This window comes from Gavialis gangeticus, unplaced genomic scaffold (genome assembly GCF_001723915.1).
Source record: "Gavialis gangeticus isolate Ggan-Ray unplaced genomic scaffold, GavGan_comp1, whole genome shotgun sequence".
Lineage (NCBI taxonomy): Eukaryota > Metazoa > Chordata > Crocodylia > Gavialidae > Gavialis > Gavialis gangeticus.
The window spans coordinates 95,367,414-95,389,017 of NW_017728992.1; the positions used below are offsets into that span (position 1 = coordinate 95,367,414).

The 21,604-nt window shown below is 42.4% G+C and overlaps 1 protein-coding gene and 1 long non-coding RNA gene across 4 annotated transcripts in view; one reads left to right on the forward strand and one right to left on the reverse strand.

Moving 5' to 3' along the window:
• The window catches only part of DLGAP1 (DLG associated protein 1), a 693,131-nt gene that overhangs the window by 533,269 nt on the left and 138,258 nt on the right, over nt 1–21,604 (forward strand). The gene's annotated exons all lie outside the window — the stretch shown is intronic.
• On the reverse strand, nt 409–16,878 carry LOC109303555. The gene is made up of 3 exons (XR_002099155.1): nt 16,792–16,878; nt 13,547–13,647; nt 409–4,536 (listed from the first exon to the last, which is right to left on the reverse strand). It is a non-coding gene; the product is annotated as an uncharacterized LOC109303555 (long non-coding RNA).

Genomic DNA, 21,604 nt, shown 5'->3' on the forward strand with positions numbered 1-21,604 from the left:
TCAAGGCCCCTGTGGTGAGAGAGGGAATGAGGCAGGGGCAGGGGGCTGTGGATCAGGAGTGAGGAGCACGGGGGACAGGATGGGTGACTGGGTTGGGTGTGCAGGGCACTGGCAGCACTTTTGGTTTTGCCGCCAGCACTTCCGGTGTCAGTGATCGGGTGCTGGTGCCCCCCCAGAGTCAGAAGGCACGAGTAGCCCATGCCCCCACCATAATATTCCCCCTGCCCACCCCACCCCCTTCATGATAAGTGTCCTCCTTTTTAAGCCTGGAAATAGGGCAACCCTCGGTCTGTGGGTCAGAAGTGAGGGGCAGCAGCAGGGTCAGGGGGCTGCATGTTGGGAGTGAGGTGTCCCCCCAACAGGTGTCCTCTTTTTTGGAACTAGAAATATGGTAACCCTCATTAAATATAAGTTTAAATGTTGGATCCTAGTAGTTTGTCTCCACTATTCACAACTGTGTGTTACAAAACCAAGGAGTAATAACATAATACCTAAGAATATGTTTTGTTTGGGTTTTTTTATTTAAAAAAAATAAATTTCTGTAACTTTCTAGTCAAGATGCAATAATGATGTGGCATTTGCCTCCTAAATGTCTCCGTTTCCATATAAAGTGGTAAAATCATGTTCTCAGTTTTCTATTTAAATAAGGCTACTTTTAAAGCAAGGATAAAGATAATAGTTTTATATGCAAAGCCTGTTTCAACTACAAATGAATTCCCCTCTCTCAGAATTCACAGAAACTGTCAAAATTGAGTGACCTAAGTTTTTCTCTTTCATCATATTTCATCTATATCATTAAGGGTTAATATGTCTCCACTGTGGTCATTTCTGTGCCAGCTGCTCTTGTGTATGTACCCTGGCTTTAAACTAGCTAACTTGTATGCTGTTAATAGCATAGCCAAAGCAGCATGTGGAGTTCAGCAGGGCTGCAAAACCCATGCAAAAAGCTGGATACATACTCAGGCAATCAGCCCACGCAGCTCCACCTACACTGGTTTAAAACTAGCTAGGTAGGCCTGTGAGAGCTGCAGTAACTGCAACATAGACATCCCAGAATTTAAAATGTCCATATAACTTTGCATTTAACTGTGTTCTGCATTTCCCTTCTTCCCAACTCCCAAGTATGTCTGCTAGCGTTCCATAAACTGGGTAAATATAGTATTGTGTGTCCTTTCTCTTATCCTTTCCCTCTATAGGTTCTTGAGGTCAACTTGCTCTTAAGCGAACTCTTTAGTTTTTTGTTTAGAAATGCTTAGAAAGTCTTTTCCTGTGCTATATTTTTTGCCAGGTCCTCTGGAAAGAAAGCTATCATTCAGATATGTGGTCTGTATGGAAAGCATCCTTCATTTTGGTGATGCTAGCTATATGATACTCTGTTAGATTATTAGAATGGTTATGGGCTTGACAGAATAAGAGGAAATTGGAGAAAGTGTGGATTTTGCTTGAGAAGATGGTATTAGGGATTCATGTATAATCAGTTAGTTTTACAATCTTAACTTTCAGGGGGATTCAGTCATATATGGGTGATACAAACAGCACAGTCAATGCAATACGCTTATTATAAATTTTCCTCACAAAATAAGAAAGTAATCTGGCTCCCTTACATAGGTCTGTGTGGGATGTATTTAAACAAACATTAGACGGTCTTGTTCAGCAATAAATTCCTCTACCCTGCATGCATCATACAGGCTTATGTTAATTTATGTGCATCGTGATGTGATCAGCAGCACAAAGCCATCTTGAACGGAATCCGAAATCACAGTCTGGTTTGATTATAGGCTTTTTCATCAGAACAGGAATGTGTGGGTTTACCTCTATGCTTGTTTGAGTGCCAGCATTTATTACAACAGCACCCAAAGCCCCAGTCCAAAGGGGATCTTATTGTACAAAATTCTATACAAACACAGTCAAATAGTCTCTGACTCCACAGGCTTACACAGTCTTATAAGTATGTACTTCACTTATGTGCAATCTTTCACTAAAATCAACAGCCCTACTTTACTGAACAAAATGAAGGACGTGCATAAGAGTTAACAGGTTCAGAGCCTAAACTGAGAAAATATAAGGTGATATAACCAACAAATCAAGAGAGAGGTAAGGGCACTGTGGCATAAGCTGTTATATCAGCTGGTTATATGTATTGTTATAGGTTTGTGGCCTGATTGCTTGCTTTGGTTGGTGGGGAGGGTTTTGATATAAAGAAATATGAAATTTACATTATGTCAGTGGCCTTCCGGGGTAAATTTTGTTGCAGTTTCTTTACTAGTCCTGAACTGTAAATGGGACTAGGTATCTGCAGTATTATAATAACAGAAGTCCTATCTCAAGGAAACAAGTTCCCCTACTAAAGCTGGGCTATAGTTATGTGGAGCTTAGCTAACAGGGGGTGAGCGGGGCACCAGTTCTGGCCATCAAGTTAGGAAGGGGTGCAAAAAACCAGCAGCTGCTGCACTGCAGCCCAGCCACTGACATTGCCCTGTGCACGCACCACTGCTGCCCAGCATACAAAAAGCCCAAGTATGCCTCTGATGTGAAGCAAAGCAAGTAATAAAAACAAGACCATTTCCAGTTACTAAATAAATAGCAGAGGGATGTTATAGGTTTTTGTCAAGAAATACTGTACACAACCAAGTAGCCCTCAGCTCTGGAACACCAATTTTTACAGCAAATATATACTTTGACCTGACTCTGGATGACTATTACAGTTAAACAGAGAACCATTCAAATGGTTTATCTTATATGAAAATCTTACCTTATTCTGGCTACATACATTATTAAGCAATTCTCAAGGCAAATTTAAAAACACCCAACTATAGCCATTTCTGTTAACCTTCTTGATTTCCACTGTATCCTTTTTATGATGACAATGGCCAAAACTAAACCTAACTTCAAGGTTAAGATGTACCCTAGATTTATATAATGAAATTATAGTTGCAGTATTATTTTCTGTCCTTTTCTTAATACAGCCCAACCCATTGTTCACTTTTAACTGCTGCACACTGAACAGATGGTTTCACTGAACTGTCTACTGCTATTTCTTTTTCCTGATTGGCTATGGTTAATGTGGAATCCATCAATATGTAAGCATAATTCAGACTTTTCTTTTCAGTGTGCGCATACACTATGTTGCATTTTTAGTATTCATGTTCAGTTGCCATAGTGTTATCCAATCACTTGGATTTAAGTCCTTCTGGAGTTTCATATAATCCTCTTTAGCCTTTATTAATCTGAATAATTTTGCGTCACCTGCAAATAAAAATTTTAACACTTTTAGATATTGTCATACATTCCAAAAACTAATTAAAAGGTTTGTTTGCTCTTTGAAACAATGGAAGGCTTTTGTTCTGAATCACAAACTGTGTAATCATATTTAATGAGCACCAGCAGCCAGCAGGCCTCTATATACTAGAACCGTTCATTTGAAGCCATTACATTTCTTCATGTCAGTAACTCCAATTTCAAAACTCCCATATTCCATATTTATTTACCAGAGGCCATACATATTACACATCTTCAAGCCTCCTAAACTTGTATTTATGTAACAGTCCATAACCATAATTGGCCCTTTGAAGCTTTGGTGGACTATTGGGTGCATATATTATTAAGTAGTTCTCAAAGCAAAAAATCCCCTTTTCTTGTGATAACATAAAAGAAAAACCCAAAGGGAATGCAGCAGCACAGAACCCCATGCCTTTAAAAAACAAGTGATAAGGTAATGACATCAAAATATAATTTACTGTATTTATGCCTACATATTGAAGTATATCAGTATTCATTTCATATCGCTGATCTCATACTCTGTAATAACAAGACAATAGGATTTAAACACCAGGATGCAGAAAATGTCTAATACTATTTTCTGTAAAGAAAGAAAAAATAGCTATCTTATTAGATCTTCATCAAGGACATTAGAAGCGGATACTGGCATTTTATTTGAAAACTGAGAGCTTTGTTCTGGCCTAAATCTCCTCTGGATGGGTTGAGTGGATATTATGGTCTTTAGAAATTGCTTTCCCGTATTGGATTTGATTTTGGTCAGTTTGGAGTGCACTAAAATTGCATTCCATTTAAAATTCAGTAACCCATCTAATCAAAATAATTTCTAGCATTCAGATCAAGGATAAATTAAGATAGACTATCAATGAAGAAATAGCAATAAATAATCCTACTAATCCCTCCAGTATCTCCTGTTTTGTCCCACTGCAAACAAACAAACAAAATACCTCCTGTTTTCTGTCTTGAAACTTTAAGTCATTGGCAGGAGGGAAGGGAGAGACTTGATTTGATTAATCATCCCTTTTGTTTTAAGGATTTTTCAAATTGTGTTAAAATGTAGGTCTCTATGTCCTTGGAAAGTTTCCCCAAAGAAGATAGATTGTGGCAATATTCTAATAAAATTGATACTGACAGACTTTCTTTTAAAGCCAGTCAGGATGTTTTGCCTTTGAAATTTCTAGCTCTTTTTTGGCTTCCTTGAAGTCTGCTAGCCACAGTCTTGAATGTTTTTTTTGTAAAGTGCCTGCCTGGCAAAATGAGCTATGTAAAAAAAAAAAATCATTAGTATTATGTGCTTTTTTTAAATGCTTCCAGTGTAGTCAAGAATTACCAAGCTATGTATAAAACTAAGGACTGCCCTTGAATTACTAGAATTAATCTGGCTACTGCAAAAAGACTTTAAATAAATATTACAGCCTCAACCTAATATAGAACATGAAGAGCAATTTGTACCTTAGAGATAGAATCAGTTGAAGCCTGTCACATTGTTGTATCCTTAAAAAGGGTTACTTCTTACTTGGCATTTTGCCTGTTAGTCATCTGAAGTTTAATATTGTAAAAAAATGGACTAGGAATAAAATATGTTTATGTGGGTATTATAGTAGTTGTTTTTCTGTACAGGTTTTGTTTTAATACTCTGTCTGATTGTCTATTGTACCTTGGCTATAAGCTTGGTCAAATTCAAGCTGTTATGGACGTAATTTAACTCCCATTAAAGCCAATGGGAATCTAACCAACTACTCTGAAGGAAACCAGATCAGGCCAAATGATACACCCTTTTTGCATTCAAATTACATTTTTCTTTTGAATGTTACTGTAAAGAAGTAAAGAGTCCATACAAACTATTGACTGCCCCTTCAATAAAATGTTGATGCATAACTAAGGTGATATGTTATTCTCCTTACAAGAAAGAAATTGGTCTTTCTTGCCAGAACTATGGTCCTTAAGTCATGAAGTTCTCAGTTATTTTCCTTCATCCATCTAATGCTTAATATTTAATACTTACTCTACCCTTCACTTGCACCTTGTCTACACTTAAGAATTATACCATATCAGAACACTTACTCATGGCAAAACAGACTTTTATTTACCATCATGTCAGCTTGTTATGCAATGTTGTAGAGTTGTTGTCTACACTGGGTGTGTCTACACACGAAATTAATGCACTGAATTTTCTGCACAGAAAACTCATGTGCAGATGGTCTGAGGTCAGATGGCCAAGAAACCAAGAGAGCTTTGCCAAGAGACCAAGGGAGCATGGAACACATTTTGCAAAACAGAAATGTAGCCAATCACTCAAAAAAGAGCTTGTCCCAAAAACATTTTATTGCTCCTACATGGACATACAATAGAGAGAGAAAAACGGTCATAAACATGACTTTTACTAGTCTACCCTTGCCCTAACATGTGTTTACTGAGATATAGAAGTGGCTTCTTAGGTTTCTGAGACGCCCATGGGCCATGTCTACATTAAACAAAGAAGTTGCACTTAAAAATGTGTTACCTCAAACATTTTAAGTAAAAAAAAAAATTAATAATGTAGCAGTGATCTAATAACTTTAAAAATGTGTTTGCTGGTTCTGATGAATCACAGGTTCCCCTCAAGTAGATGCACAAATATGGGAAGTCATCAAAACAGTCTCATCATTGCTTTGAAAAATCAGAAGTAAATAGTGAATGGAAAATAGTGCACATGGTAGAGAATTGTAGGTGTGGGGTGGAAAACCTTTAAATGGCTTTGTGAACTTGTGACTACAGCTGCATTAGCAACAGCAGCAAAGCAATTACATTTCATCAAATAAGATGCAGTGAGTTGGTTTATTCTCTTCCTCTCCCCTCACTTGCTCTTTCCCCAGTATGTTTAATAGACACTTTTTTTATTTAAGTACAAAATTGCAGTTGTGTGTTCTCTACCATGCTGCAAAATTAGCTAGATTTTTCTTTAAGGAGTTTGTATTGAAGGCTTTGCTGTTTTAGGGCCTAATCATGAAAGGTGCTGAATGCTCTCAGCTGCCAACACTGTAGAACTGATCCATCATTTTCATGTCACAGAAGTATCTTGCTCTTTTCTTTCGTTATAGATGGTTTTACAATGAGAAGAGGGGAGATCAGGGGAAAAAATCCATTGGAGTCCAGCTTATGATGTCTTTTAAAAAGATAAATCTAAGCTGTTGTAGTTCTGATGCTGATGAAAGCTTAAATCTCTGATCAAGGTTTAAGCTTTTACCTGTCTCCCTGTGAGAAAAGTTTCCTAAGTGGTCAGTTAAAAGGGGAAAAAAAAGACTTGTACTCTTTCTGAGACCTGCAGGAGTCTTTAGAATGTCACTTTCCTTTTTTTTCTTCTTTTCCCTCTAGAAAATAGGGCTGATATAAAAATGTTTTTAAAATACAATTTCTGGGCAGTCTCTTCAAATGGGATTATTTGTTATTCATTGTGGTACTAAAAAAATGTATATACTGGGAAACAAAGGTGCTGCCACTGCTGCAAAGATTTACTCTTCTCTCAAAGCAGCCGTACATGTCTGAGGTGCGACCCACTGGTATTTACCTGTGACTAGATCATCCCCTTTGCTTATATGAATGAAGGAGGCCCCAAGCTTTATATAAAACTAAGGACTGCCCTCAAATTACTAGAATTAATCTGGGTACTGCAAAAAGACCCCAAATGGGAGGTGGGGAGTGAAAGGGCAGGCTCTATATTGCCAAGCCTCCACTATCACCAGTGAAGAGACCCATGCTGTTGAAGATAAGAACAATCCCTTCCCCACTATGGGTTCTCCATTAAGATGAGGCCCTTCTCTGTTTATAAATAACACATGTGAGATCTTGTGTTATGAAAGGATTTGTAAAACTAAACTGTCTTCCCCACCACAGGCAGCCCCTGTGCCCACCCTCTTTCCCCCCACCTCCATGGCATGAACAGCACGCTGTGTTGCTAGCTGGTAGGAGGATAGACGTGCAAACAAAGCCATGCTTTGCAGCCCCGGTTATCCCCTCCACTCTTCTCACACTCCCAGACCTGGCAGTAGCTGCCATGGTGGTGATGGTAGGTATATGAGACCTTTCAGGAGCAGTCTTAGCAGCAGGAGTTAGGGGGCAGGCCAGGGGACACAAACCAGGGGCTGCCAGGGACAATGGAAAGAGCAGAGCACAGCAGGCAGAGGCAGATTAAGGTGTACTGGGGCCCTGGGCAAACACAAAATTGGAGGCTCCCTCCCCCTGTGGGAGCTGGGCTGTAGGGGGGAGGGGCCCCTTCCCCTCCTAGTGCTGGCTGGGGAGGCTGGGTGGACCCCACTCTGCCGGGGGGGGCATGCCTGCCTCTTCTCCCTGATCCCCGACCCCCTCTCCCTCCACCACAGCCAAATGTACACACACACATGCACATACACAGGCACTCACACAGACACAGGCGTGCACTCCACTCTCACTCACTCTCTGCACATGGACACACACACAAACACACTCTCCCTGCCATGAACATGGGTGCGCACACACACGCACGCACATACTTTCCCCACACAGGACCTCCTCCCTCCCCCACTCTTGATCACTCTGAGGCAGCTGCCCCCTCTGTCTTCCCTCCACCACGAGCTGCCCGGGACTCCATTTAGCGCCCCACCCTGGCACCTATTACACTTACCTGCAGGGAGCTGCTTCCTGGCTGTTTCCCATGTGGCCATGCAGATGCACAGGGCTGGGCCAGGAGCACCACACCACTGTGGGCAGGCAGCAGAGCTAGGAGGGATGGCTACAGGGGGGCTAAGATGAACTGGGGGGGGTATAGCCCCCCAATGCCCCACCCCCCAAGTGCCTGCAGAGGCACAGCACAGCACTTCCAGCCCAGCCCCAATCCTGGCCATCCCCCCACAGGCGTGGTGCTCCCAGCCTGGCCCGGCCCCAACCCTGCCCCCCCGACCTTTGGCAAAGAGGCTCCACTCCTAGCTTGCAGGGAAGCAAATGCAAAAGCTGCAGTTTTAAACTTGGCGCCATTTTAGTCTCCTTGCTGGGAGACAAAAAATGCCAAATATAAAACTGTGGCTTTTGCTTCCCTGCTGATGAGGACCCCAGGGGCCCCTGATTTGGTAGTGGCCCCTTGGTGCGGGCCCAGCTGGCCCATGTGTTAATCCACCTATGGCACCAGAGTAAGGTCCTGAAAATTCAGAAAAGTTATGGAGAGGTGCCTTGAGACTGAAAAGGTTGAGAACCACTGATATAGAAATGAATGCTTTGCTTAAAGAAAGATGTATCTGATGTCATTTCTTTAACAGTACATATCAGCACTGATATGATTTCCTCTGGCAGGAGAATGGAATGTTATATGTTTTACACGTGTACACACACACACACACACCCCTTTTTGGGTGTAAGAGTGAACTGTGCCACCAATTTTAATCCAGAAAAAAGTGTGCCCCAGGTACCAAAACCTAGGAAACATTATTTTCACTGACTGCCTCCCCCATGCATACTGGCCTCTAGCTTCTTTTCTGTTCCATCCAGAAAGACTACAGATGCAGATGCTTCCCCAGCCTGATAAAGGGTGTTTGTACCCAAAAGCTTGCAAAAATGAATTTTTCCAACTATTTTAGTTGGTCTAATAAAAGATATTGAATTTACTTAAAGAACCTTGTTCTATACAGTGCTTTCTGAATGATTATCAACTTTCTCCTGTACATGTTTACTCAAAGGTGAATTGATAGAATTATTCCAGTCCAAAGAGTACAAATAATTGCTCCCTTTTTTCTCTGGTGACCTCTCCTTTCTGCATCAGCGTTTGCAAGCAGAGCCCTGGGGATGAGGATGCTGGCTTTGTATGAGCATTTGTTTTAGGCTTTCTCCTGTGATATCAGTTACACTGTAGCTGTACTTGATCTCCAAGATTGTAATACTTCAGGAAGTATTATGCCTAATTTTTCTTTTCTGACTTTTACTTGAATCTCTGACTGATCCAGCAGAGCATCCTTGTGTGTAAATGGCCCTTTAGAATTTACAGTCTTTTTATAGGTAGACACAAAACCTAGAAAAGTTGTTTGCCATTCCTGTACATTGTTAGACTTCCTTGTCTTTCTTTTGGTTTGGGATTTTTCTCAGTGGCGCTCAGTTTCTCAGGGGCTAGAGTCCCTTAGAAGTCAACAGATGTCCAACACAGAGAACCTTAGTTTTCCTCAGCTTCAGCTCATCCAACCTAATATTGCTCCCCTAGCAACTATTTAGGATTGTTGCAGCTTAGTATCATGACCTTGCATTGTCTTCTACTTGATATCTTCTACAAGAAGAAAGCCAGCCATGACACCTGGGAGTCCCTCTAGCACCTGCTCCACATGACAACAGAACACCTCTAAAGCTAAGCTAATGCCCCAAAATATTTGTATCCAACAGCACCTGGCAGATATAATCAGGTAGCTGGACAGATCATCTAGCTCAGTATGGCAGAACTTATTCATGACGCTACAAGCAGTGAGTACTTTTGCTCTAGATAAATTGGGTAGGAGGTCCTCAGCCACAGGTAATGCATAGGTTTGCTTTTTCAGGGCTCTTTTCAGTGGTTTCAGACTAATGATGGTCCTCAGTTTATCTCACTGTTCTCTCCTCACTAGTAGGCTGCTGATCTACTATTTTTGATTAGCATAATACTAGCCCTCCCTGGAGGCTTGCTGATTCCCTCTTGATTCACTATGGCTAACAGAACTCTGTTTTTTGGTACTGCCACTTTAGTGGCAGTCTCCTTTAACCTCAGCTTTCTCTCCAGGTATTCACTTACCTGAAATCCATTCTTGAATTCAATCATAATATTAGAAAGGGGTCAGGGAGACTTTTCTCTCTCTCCTTTCTCAGACCAGCAATGTTCTAGTGTATATTGTGAACAACTCCATGTCTAGCACTGCCCTCCTTTGGGTCAACTACCATAAACTCCAAATGGTAACATCTCACACTTCATAGGTTTCTTTTTAACAGCCTGAATTTGCTCACTGACTTAATTGTCATCAGTACCTGGTCATGTTTCTCCTGATAAATATTGCGCTTTTCAGCACAATTGAAATTACATTGCAGATGAGTCTACAATGCACCCAGAATCAAAATAACATTTCATCCCACCCTGCTGCCTGTTTGCTGTTGGTTGGTGCTGCTATGTCTTCTTGCTACTGGTGCTCTCTTTCTACCTCTCCAAACTCACCACAGCCACCACAGTTCATCAGCAATGTACCAGGTAATAACATGAAAGTGTTCTCTGATTGTAAAACTAACCTGGTACCATATTTACAGAGATGCTGCAATTGTGGCTAGATTGGGTTCCTGATGTGTCTTCTATATTCTTTGTCCTGCAACCCCTATTTCTCTCTCCAAGTTACTAAATGTCCCTCTTTAAAGAGGTTGCAAGAATCTAATTTGCTAACCACTGCGAAAGGTCAAGCTCCAAGTTTATCTGCCACTTCCTAGGAACATGGAGCATTTTTACACGTGCTTCAGGAGGCACGGGGGGAGGGTGCTTTTATTAGCAAGCACTTTTAATTACAAGTGCCTGAGCATCACATGTATCAGCATCTCCCATGCTGAGAAATGGCAGTGAGGCACTTCAAGCTACAGCTCATCGAATGCTCATTGAATTAACAGGGACACTAATACACATGATGCCAGAGTCTGCTGGAGCACATTTATTTCCATGCTCCAACAGACTTGGTTAATTGAGTCGGCTCCAATGCGCTGGATTTCCAGTGCATTGGAGCCTGTTCTCTGTACATGTATAGGAGCCCATAGGTTCCATGGAATTACATTGGGAACAAGTGGGATTAAGAGATCACCCTTACAACTTGGATACTAGCCAGTAACTGTGCAAAGGCCAAGGATGGGCAGAAGTTCTTATTCCAGGTAAGGATGTGGCCTTGCTTAAGAACAAAATATTGCTTATTATTATTACTAATCTCTGAAACATAAGAGCATAGATTTAATAGATTTCATAGACATTAGGGCTGAAAAAGGGACCTTGCAAAATCATCAGGTCCAGCCCCCTATCCAAAGGGCAGAAAGTCAGCTGGGGTCAGATGACTCCAGGAAGGTGAGCATCCAAGCGTTTTTTGAACATATCTGGAGTAGGTGCTTGCACCACTTCTGGGGAGAGTCTATTCCAGACTCTGGAGACTCGGATGGTAAAGAAGTTTTTCCTTATGTCCAGTCTAAAACTGTCTTCCAGCAGTAACTGTTAGACCTTGTCTTCCCTTGGGGAGCCCTGGTAAACAGATGTTCTCCCAGATCCTGATGCACTCCCCTTATATACTTACAGGCTGCCACCAAGTCCCTCTTGAGCCTGTGCTTCTCCAGGCTGAAGAGTCCCATGCCTCTCAGCATCTCCTCATAAGGTCTGTTCTCTTGACCTCCGATCATTCGCATGGCTCTCCTCTGCACTCTCTCAAGCTTCTTTGTAAAATGTGGAGCCCCAAATTGGATGCAGTACTCCAGCTGTGGCCTCACCAAGGCCGAGTAAAGTGAGAGGATGACTTCTTGGGTCTTGCAATGGCTATACAACAGTACAAATGGAACCATTCTGGATAAATGACAGGAAACATGAGAAAAGAAAGAGGTATCCTCTAATATTCCCAGAATATTGCTGTTCCTTATACACCTTTTTTCCTTTCATTTGTTTTTTTGGCAACATGACATGTACTTCTATTGAGCCTTAGGCTGTGACATTTTGGCAGGTCCTGATATTGTAGTACAGTGTTTGCATATAATCCAGCAAGGTCTTCCACATCTATTTTTTCCTTCTGAAATATGTATCATTGTTGTTGAAGCATGACATGCTATTAATTTAGGAAAAAAAGAAAGGCATATATATTATACTATATATTAATTCCAATATCTAACTCACTTGTATTGTCATGGAAAATATTTTACATATAAAATAAAACTGGCACATATTTACCTTTTGACAATTTAGCAGCAATACATGGTGCCTTGCAATGTCGCACAATATTAGGTGTGCAAACACCTACACATTTCACTAGATAAACAGAGATTTCAAACAGGGATTCATCGTATCAAAAACATTCTCTGCCCTCTTGTATTCTTTCTGAGTTCTTTGAAACAGAAGAATTACTCTATTATTTTTTCCATAGCCAAAAAACTAGTGAAAACTAAGTGCTGGCATTCTTTGAAGGGTGTATAGAGTCTAAAAAGGTTGAGAACCACTGCTCTATTGACTCCACTGGGTAAGAATGAGATGGTCTGAATTAAGTCAAGCACACTTTAGAGAAGTAGTATGTGCTGAAGTTAATTTGGTTACAAATTTCAGATAATGCATGCCAGTTTAATAAATCTTTCTGTATCCCTCCCTTGATGTCAGTGTAACTGCAATGTCATGTTCCTTTGATCACTTAGGTGCCTGGCACATGTTACACATAAGACATAATTAACCAGTTAATCATATCTTAAATTGTTACCCAGCCACACTTTAATGCAATTAATGGTGTGCTAAAACAAGGAATATGCCAGAAAGTTATTACACAAAAAATGTGTAATAACTTTGTGGCTACTTCCTATCACATCATTAATTGAACCTATGGCCAGGTTGGGGTGCATCTGGGAGCCCTGTCATCTGATCCTAGCTCCCAGCCTCAGGGGTGCACCATGTGCCCCCACCACTAGGATTCTAGAAAAGTCGACGGTTCCTAGCTTAAAGTCACATGGTGCAACCCTACAATTGGGAGCCCCATCAGCTGAGAGGGTTGCCAACCATGACAGCTTGCTACTTGCTGGTGCAGGGAGAGCTCAGAATTGTAATCCCAGGCTTCTCCCTGCACTGGCAGTAAGGCGTGATGGGATCTGATGCTCAATCCCACAATGGCATTTCCTAACAGGCACTTATGGCATAATAGGAAGTGTGATTCTGTGGAACATGCATCAGATCCCAGCAAGTCTTTGCTTGCATGCCTGCCAGAGGCATCAGTTGCCTTTTTACTGATACAGGTTTTCAGTACATTAGTATTGCTATGGTGTTGTCTATGCCCATGCCCCAGTATGTAAATTCCCATTTCACTTTTTATTGTGAAATGAGTTCAGAATTCAGCTCTTCTATGAATTTGCCAGCTAACAATGCCTTCAGATAACCAACTGATTTCAACGGCCTTTTCCTTTAAACAACCTATTTTATTGTACATTTTACAAAAATTGAGAGGAAAAAAACATCACATATCAGACAGCTACACACTGAAACAAATGTTAAAGGAAGCATTGCTTATCTGCATTTAATTTACAGGACATAGTAGAGCATAAAAATTACCTTGTGGAAAAATGGCTGGTCTGTCCCTGCCTGTGGCATATACATGAAGAGAGACAGGCATCTCTCAGGAGGGCCTTCCATAGTCTGTGTGCAAGACTACCCTTCAGTTACAGTGAAAAGAGAAATATAGTCATGCCAAAGGGAAGCAAATATCTGAAGTTCTTGCTTTCTCTGCTTTCACTTTGAACATAACTGCTATATTTACCTGAATCCAAGATGACTCTGAATTTAAGACAACTCCCCAGTAATAGATTCTGTACATGGAAAATGATAACCTTGTTGTCATTTTCCATGTATAGAATATAATTATTCTTGTTGTCTTAAATTCATCCCCCTCCCATCTCTGTGGCAGGGAAAGCAAGCAGCAGGGAAAGTCGTGGCAGGGGGACAAGCAACCTGCTCCTTGGCCCCAACTCACTTGCCCCACCAGTGATTGCGCCCCCCCTGAAGCCTGTCCCCGCTGTGGTTTTCCCCCCTTCCCCTGACCACATGCTTCCCCCCGGCTTGTTCCCTATGTGGCAGCTGTGACTATCCGCTCTATCCCAAGGCATGGAGCACATGATGGCTTTGGCCAGGTAGCGGCAGCTCCAGCCTTAGCTCCACCTCAGACCAGAGCTGGAGCCACAGCAACTTCCCTGCCACTGCATGGTCTCTCCAGTGCTCCCCACAGGCCAGACACCACATAATATCCCCATCTCCCCGGCTCTCACCTCCCTGCAATACTGTGCAATCTCCCATGTGCTCCATCATGCAGCCTGTGACCCCCCCACCTTGCACTGTGCCTCCCCTGCTTCTACCTCACATGCTCTCCCCCCAGGTTGGGGTTGGGACTGGAATCACAGCCACATCCATAGCAGCCACCTGCCCAAGGCTGTAGTCCAAGATGATTTATTTTTCTCATTTTGAATGGGGAAAAAACTCTCATCTTGGATTCAAGTAAATATCATAAATGGCTGTTTCCATAGGGTGACATCAGAGAAGAGAGGAGGAGACTGTAACAGGAGGGATACCTGAATAAATCCCAAAATAATAGAGGAAAGGGCTTTACTTCTACAGCCCAACTTCACCAACTTGTCAATTTTCTATGAATATCATACAGTAAAGATTTTTTGCTGCCTTTTTTAATGCTTTCATTAGGGCTTGGTTTAGCAGTGAAAATGATATGTTGAAATGGTGGACTGCACTCTTGTATTAATCTCAGATATCTGAATGACACAAATACTGCAACTGACATAACCCATCCCATCGTGGACTATAACATCACACTTGCAGTCTCCAATATTGAAGGAGAATCAAAAGTGTGTAGAGTATTTAATGAAGGAATAGTAATAATTTAAAAAGCTGTTTTAAAACGGTATCATCATTCTCAACCTAATATAAAAGTGTTTTAGATGAGATGGTCTTCTATCGTGGTTTCTTGCTCTGGTTTTCTCCTTTTATTCACTTTTGTAGGGTTGATATGAGTAGAGACATAGTAGCCCCTGATTTCCAGAAATTACTTGGCTTGACTGAGGAACCCAAAACATGACATAACATGTCATCCTTACTATATTTCATGGTCAGCACCCCCTTAATGAGCATATGATACCTTGATAGAACTATTGTTTTAGCCTGTGTTTCCTTGGATTAGTCTCCTAGTCTTTGTTGCTTTAATTGCCTGAGCAATCGGTATTACACTGAATTGCCTTCAGAAGGTTTTAGTTTCAATAATATCTTGTGTAAGTAAATAAAGGCATGCACTAAAGTACAAAGATAATGTCTTATTCGTGGAACTGCAGGAGTCTGTTCCACACTCTTAACAGTACTAGCACTCTATTAGGCTTGCATTAGTTCTTGAGCTTTTGTCTCAGATTATCATAAGATAGTGGCTTTAAAGAAACATACCCTTCCAAATGGCTTGAGATAGAAATATATTACTTACTATTCACCGCTGTTGCCATCAGATTAAATGATAACTGTAGATAAAATTAGACAATCACATTTTGAAAATGAAAATTTCTATTGTGCCAAAATGGCTAGAGCATGGGTACTCTCTGACTGGTGGCAATAATAGATACAGGAATCAAAAGCCGTCACCTAAACACTCTTACCTTCCTTGACGTAGGAGCTTCATTTTGCATAATTAGGTCAAGCATACAGATCATGTGTGGTTTTTTCTTCCATTTCAGACTGCACAAAGAATTTAACTGTAAAATAACAGCTAACTCTTCTCCATGCATATAATTATACCAAGTTCAGATGAGAGGATCAGTTTACTCTGGTATCCATTTTCCCCCTATCTAATCATAATCAGCACAAAGCTTCACCAGTAATTTGACTGGCTCAGTTCCACATTATGATTGTCCTTTCATTAGAATTCTCTGTGAACAAGTTGTTACAACCACAGAATACTTAAAACATTGTATTTCTTCAACTGCTAGATCGGAAAATGGGAGAATAAGAGAGTTGATGTTGGGTAGGACAGAACCTGGACTATGGCAAACTTTTGGACAATGAGGCGCAACAGGGTGTATATTTATGAGATCATTCAGGACTGCCTGGGCAGATGTGTCTCAACCAGAGGGAGTACTGATTTCATTACTGCTACAGCTCATCATTAAGGAGGATACAATACTGTTTAAAATATATAAAAACGCCTATTTTTTAAATATATGGAGTGATTCATAATCATGGCCATAGGTGAATTAGGGCTAATCCCAGTATTCAACAAATTATGGATTAAACACCTTTTTTCGTTGTATTCATGTTCTGAGTTGAAATAAAGAAATAATCCCTCCTAATTATTAAGGGCACTGTATACAGTAGCTGGAAGTGATGGAAATAAAGGGCACCTTTGAAACATCAGAAATTATGTTTTTCTTCATATCTTTGAAACTCTGAGCAAATGGGGGTATCTGTGAAATCAAAATGAAATCAAGCAAGCATGGTTTATGTTGGCCCTCCTATAGAGTGAATGTTCTGCAGGCTGTGATGCACAGTTGTACAAGAAACTTTGGACTGCTGTGGCCATGATATAATTCAGAATTTCACACATAGCACTAGTGTTGAGAATAGATAATTCCAGTGTATGAAGTTGATCTGGATTTAAAATGCAACACAGCATGAAACCCTATCAGCATCTCCCCTGCCTTTCATTTGCTGGAAGTTGTAGAGTTGCTGTGATAACATCACCCGTTCCTTGCTCTTAGCCTAACAAAAATGAGTATTGTTTCCTTATAACATTTAGCAAGGCAGGACATACTCACAAAATAGGAGCTGTTTCATGCTGTGTTGAAAACAACAAGGCAGAGGTTATTTTCTGCTCTTCCTTCTGCTTCTAAATGAATGGCCATCTGATCCAAGGAAGTAAATATTCAAAATTAAGATCTGGAATTTAACTGGTGATACAATATTTAATAAACATCTCCTTGCTTCACATATTTCTGTTTTGAGACAGCATGTGTATACTGTAGGTTTAATAATTTATTACTATACAATAGTTATTTCCTTTTCTTTTGTTGTATTTTTATCATACTAATTTTTTTCAGTCCAGCACTTAATTCTTGGGAAAATCTTTAGGGATTCTCATTAACAGAAGTTCTCTTTTTTTTATGTCATCTGATATTCCATTGTTTTACCTTTAATTTGAAATAGAGACATAAGTTCCAACCTAAATTTAAATTCTCCCAAAATACAGGGGGAGTAATTTGGCTTTGGTAAAAGATGGACTCTAAAGGATAAATATAATGAACTTTAAAAATAATGAGAACTATCTTTGAGGCAAATACAAACCTACAATGATGAGCTTTCTACAACAATAAGCAAACTTACACAGTGCTGCCTTTTCTTCCAACACCAGTGCCCCATTCCTGGTAACAATTTAGTCTTTCTGCTACATGACAACAGAATTCTCTGACCTTGAAGGTTTGCTTATCAATTAAGAAGAAATCAGCACTTAAGGTTCTAGGTGTAAGTAAAATTTGTTTTCTTTACACACTTACCTCCATCCAGGAACAGGCAGTCATAAACAGCCTTTAGGCATTCCCCTCTTCCATGATCTCAGCCCATTCACAAGATCCCAATTCCCACAAATTACATTGTCTTAGGAATTGCTCCTTCTACAGAGAATAAAGCAGAGTGCACACTTTTGCTGTGTACCAGGACATTCTGTAAAAGGATAGTGCAGACCAAAACTAACAACTTAATTTCACTTCTTCAAAGACATAAAACTTGTTCACCTGCTAAGAAAAAGAATTTAATCAGGTGCGTAACAAAAGCTATTTGGTGACTACTACCATAACAGTATACCTTAAAATTTAACAATGACATTTACACAGGGGCTTTAGAAAGACAAGTGCCCAAATCCTGTTGAAATTCAGTGGATTTCTGATGCCTAACAATCTTAGACTTTATTAAATCCTATCCTAAATTATTTGCAAAAAATGTTTCATTCCAGACAGTAGAACATTTCAATGGTGGTATTTCAATATAGAATCTCTTGAGCATTTTCATCCCTTATAATGATGTGTGCTCTTGTACCTTTTTATTTTTAGAAGAAAATTCAAAATGACTGTGCTATGGCAAATTTGCAGAAATTGAAAGCATAATTCATTAAGTTTTTTAGCATAGTGTAAGCTATGTGTAGGGTGAGGATCACAAATGCAATTCATGAAATCACTCAACTGGAAAATGTTTTCTACGAGTTGGAAAATCGGATTGAATGATGTATCATGAAAGGTGGCAGTTATGCTGAAGTCTAGAAATTTGAGCTGTATTGTGTTAAAATTTAATTAATTATGCTTTCAATTGCTGTTTATGGTTTGCTTCTATCATGTGTACATCCACAGTTAGTAAAGTTTAAAATTGCACAAGGACTTTATAAACACCCTGTATATCCTAGAGCCAGCTCATATGCCTGCTTACTGCCTGGCTCCATGGTGTCCCCTGCTGGCCCAAGGGCTCCAGTCATGCTTCATTCCCACTCCATTTCTGAAGTGTCCAACACCTATGCCTGCTGGAATATTTTCAATATATAGGAGGGGGGCCTGTAAACATAAAGCACTGTACTGTGTTGTAGTGAAGGCAGCCATCTGGCATGAGGTGAACCCTGGTTCAAATCTTTGCTCTGAATGAAAATAAACTCCTGTTCTGAATCATGCAAGGTCTCCACGAGTTTCTAGAAGTCATACCTACCTGGCTATAGAGAGAAAAACTCTCCTACTGTCCTACAAACTTTGGTTGTAGGTGGGTAGGTATGTGCATGTGAGAGAGAGAGAAAGAGAGAGCATCATTTAGAACAGCGGTTCCCAAACTGCGGTACATGAACCACTGGTGGTATCCAGATGACCTACAAGTGGTACGCGGAAGGCTGCAGGGAGGGGTGGCACACACCCAGAGCCCAGCAGCAGCCTGCTGCACACAGCCAGGAATACAGCACCACATGTCAAGCAGCACCCAGTAGGTAAGTGTGTTGGGAGAAGGTGGGGGCAGATCAAGGCCCCTACAGTGACAGAGGTAGGGGGGCAGAGGCAGGGGATAGGGTGAATAAGCCCCTGGGGTGGCTGGTGTGATGGTCAGAGCCCGGGCAACTCATCCAGTGGTGTGTGGGGAGAGCTCCCCGCCATTGTATGTATCCCAGGGCAGGCATGGATGGCACACGGCCCCCAGATTTGTGCATGGAGCAGAGGCAGGCCGCAGCTGTGCGCTGGGCTCTGCACTGCACTGCTAGTGGCCCGGGAACCTCGTGCAATACCATAAGCCTGCTGTGTGCTGGCTGTGCAGCATCCTCTGCCTGGCTGGCGGCAGCAGGCACATAACATCCCATGCAGCTCTGGCAGCAGCTGTAGCATGGTACAGAGCAAAGCAGCAGCCCACAGGGGTTTTCTCCACTTGGGTTGCCTCGTCACATCCCCATGGCAGGGTCAGCACAAAGGTGACCTGGGCCTTTTCAGGGATGGGGGGGGCTCCCTCCACTGTGTGCACCCCAGGGCAGGCATAGGGGCCACATGCCCGCTGGATCTGTGTGTGGGGGGAGGCAGGCTGTGCGCTGGGCTCTGCACCACATGGCACTGCCTCCAGACCTGCATGGGATACCATGTGCCTGCCACCGCTGGGCAGGCAGAGGCATTTCGCCAGCTGCAATACACACATGGTGTCCCACGCAGGTCTAGAGGCAGCAGTGGCTGGGGCTGGGGGAGGGGCTGTTCACACTCCAGGGCAGACACAGGGTACATACAGCAGCAGGAACCCCCCCCAACCCCACTGCCACCAGAGCTACATGGGATGCCATATGCATACTGAGCGCTGGCCGAGTGCCTCTGCCCACTCAGCGACAGCAGGCAGATGGCATCCCATGCAGGGCTCTGCCCCGCTCGCACTGCACCCAGCGTGCATAGGTCAAGCAGGGAGTCCCCTGAGTCAGATGTTCTGCTCCAGCCAGGCAGTGTTCCCCTGAGGGCAGGGCAGCTGTGCCCCACCTCTATGGAGCTGTGTGGCCTGGCCTGGGCTCCACCTCCGGAGCTGCTGAGCACCCCTGCTGCAGCCAAAGTCTACGGAGCCCCGGGGCAGCCCTTGCTCCCCACCTGGCTGCCACTCTCTGACCAGGTCCCACCTTCTCAAGGGTCTAGCTGGGCCAATTTGCCCACAACACCTACCCCATGTCTGCTTCTCCCCGCGCCTCTCTCCCTCTCTGTCTTCCCTCCCTCTTTATTCTGTCTTTGTTCCCTCTCTTCTCCTTTCTCTGTTCACTGTCTCTCTTTCCTCTCTCCCTCTTATCTCTCTTCTGTCTGTCTCTCTTCTCTTTTCCCTCTCTCTTCTTTCTCCTCTCTCTCCTCCATCTTTTTCCCTCTCTTCTCTCTATCCCTCTCTCTCATCTCTTTCTTCCCTCTCTTCTCTCTTTCTCCCCCCATCACAACATACTTAACAAAAAAGAATGCACAATATGAAGGTTTATTTATTATAACTGGGTTTAGAATTTTTAGAAAACCTGGTATTTACTGTAAAAACAAAAAACACCAAAAGAAGCAACATTTATGACTATTAACTATATTAATATGCAGTATGTCTTGCCATGTACCCTCCACCCACTTTTGTTTTTCTGGTGTGCCCGCACTCTGGCACCTTACAGGGTATACCTTGTAGATTTTTTTGGTTCTCTGGCGAAAAATGTTGCCTACCCCTAGTTTACACTGTCTTTTTCCAATTTACAGTTGTTTTATATGGCTACAGGAACTGATAAAACAATGTTTTATGATTACTAAATGTTTTGATGTTGTTTTAATACATAGTCTGTTACCTATGTGTATCAAAAATTTGCTGGTGGTATTTAAGGCTGTATCATTTCAAACTGATGGTACTCAGTAGGGCTGTGCGAAGCTTTGGGTGCTGATTCAATTCGGAGGAGATTCAGCCCAATTTGGTGGCCAAATCTCCAAATCAAGTTCGAACACCAATAAAAATGTCCAAATCTATTCAAAGCTCTCTGAATCAATTCAGAAAATTCAGAGAGCTTTGGAGATTCAGGCAGTCCCTGCTTGCTGCTGCAGGGACTCCATGCCGGTAAGTATGGATGGGGGGGGACAGAAGGAGGGGGCAGGTGACCATGCAGGGGACCCCTGTTAGGCCCCATTCCCTGCCTGCTCCCACAGCCCCCCGAGCACCTCCCAACCCCCACCTGCTCTCCCAGCCACGCCAATGGCTGACCCGCCCAGCCCCAGCCTCCCAGCTCTTGTGGGGGGGAAGCCCCACACTTACTGGCTGCTGCCAGGCCCCATGCTGTGTGGGGGGCTCTGCCATGAGTCCTCATCCCCCAACCACTCTCCCAACCCCTCCCCCCATGGCTGCCCCACCTGGCCCCAGCTTCCAGTTCTTAAAAAAAAAAAAAGCCCCATGCTCACTGACTGCTGCAGCAGCCATCAGGGCTTCTGGGGGCTCATGGCAGAGCCCCCCATGCAGCATGGTGTAATGGGGGGCAGTGGGGATCGCCTCGCTGCCTGGCAGCAGCTGATGGGGCAGGGCTTTATTTTTTTGCTTTTTTTTTTTTTTTAAGAGCAGGGATGCTGGGACTGGGAGAGCGGGGGG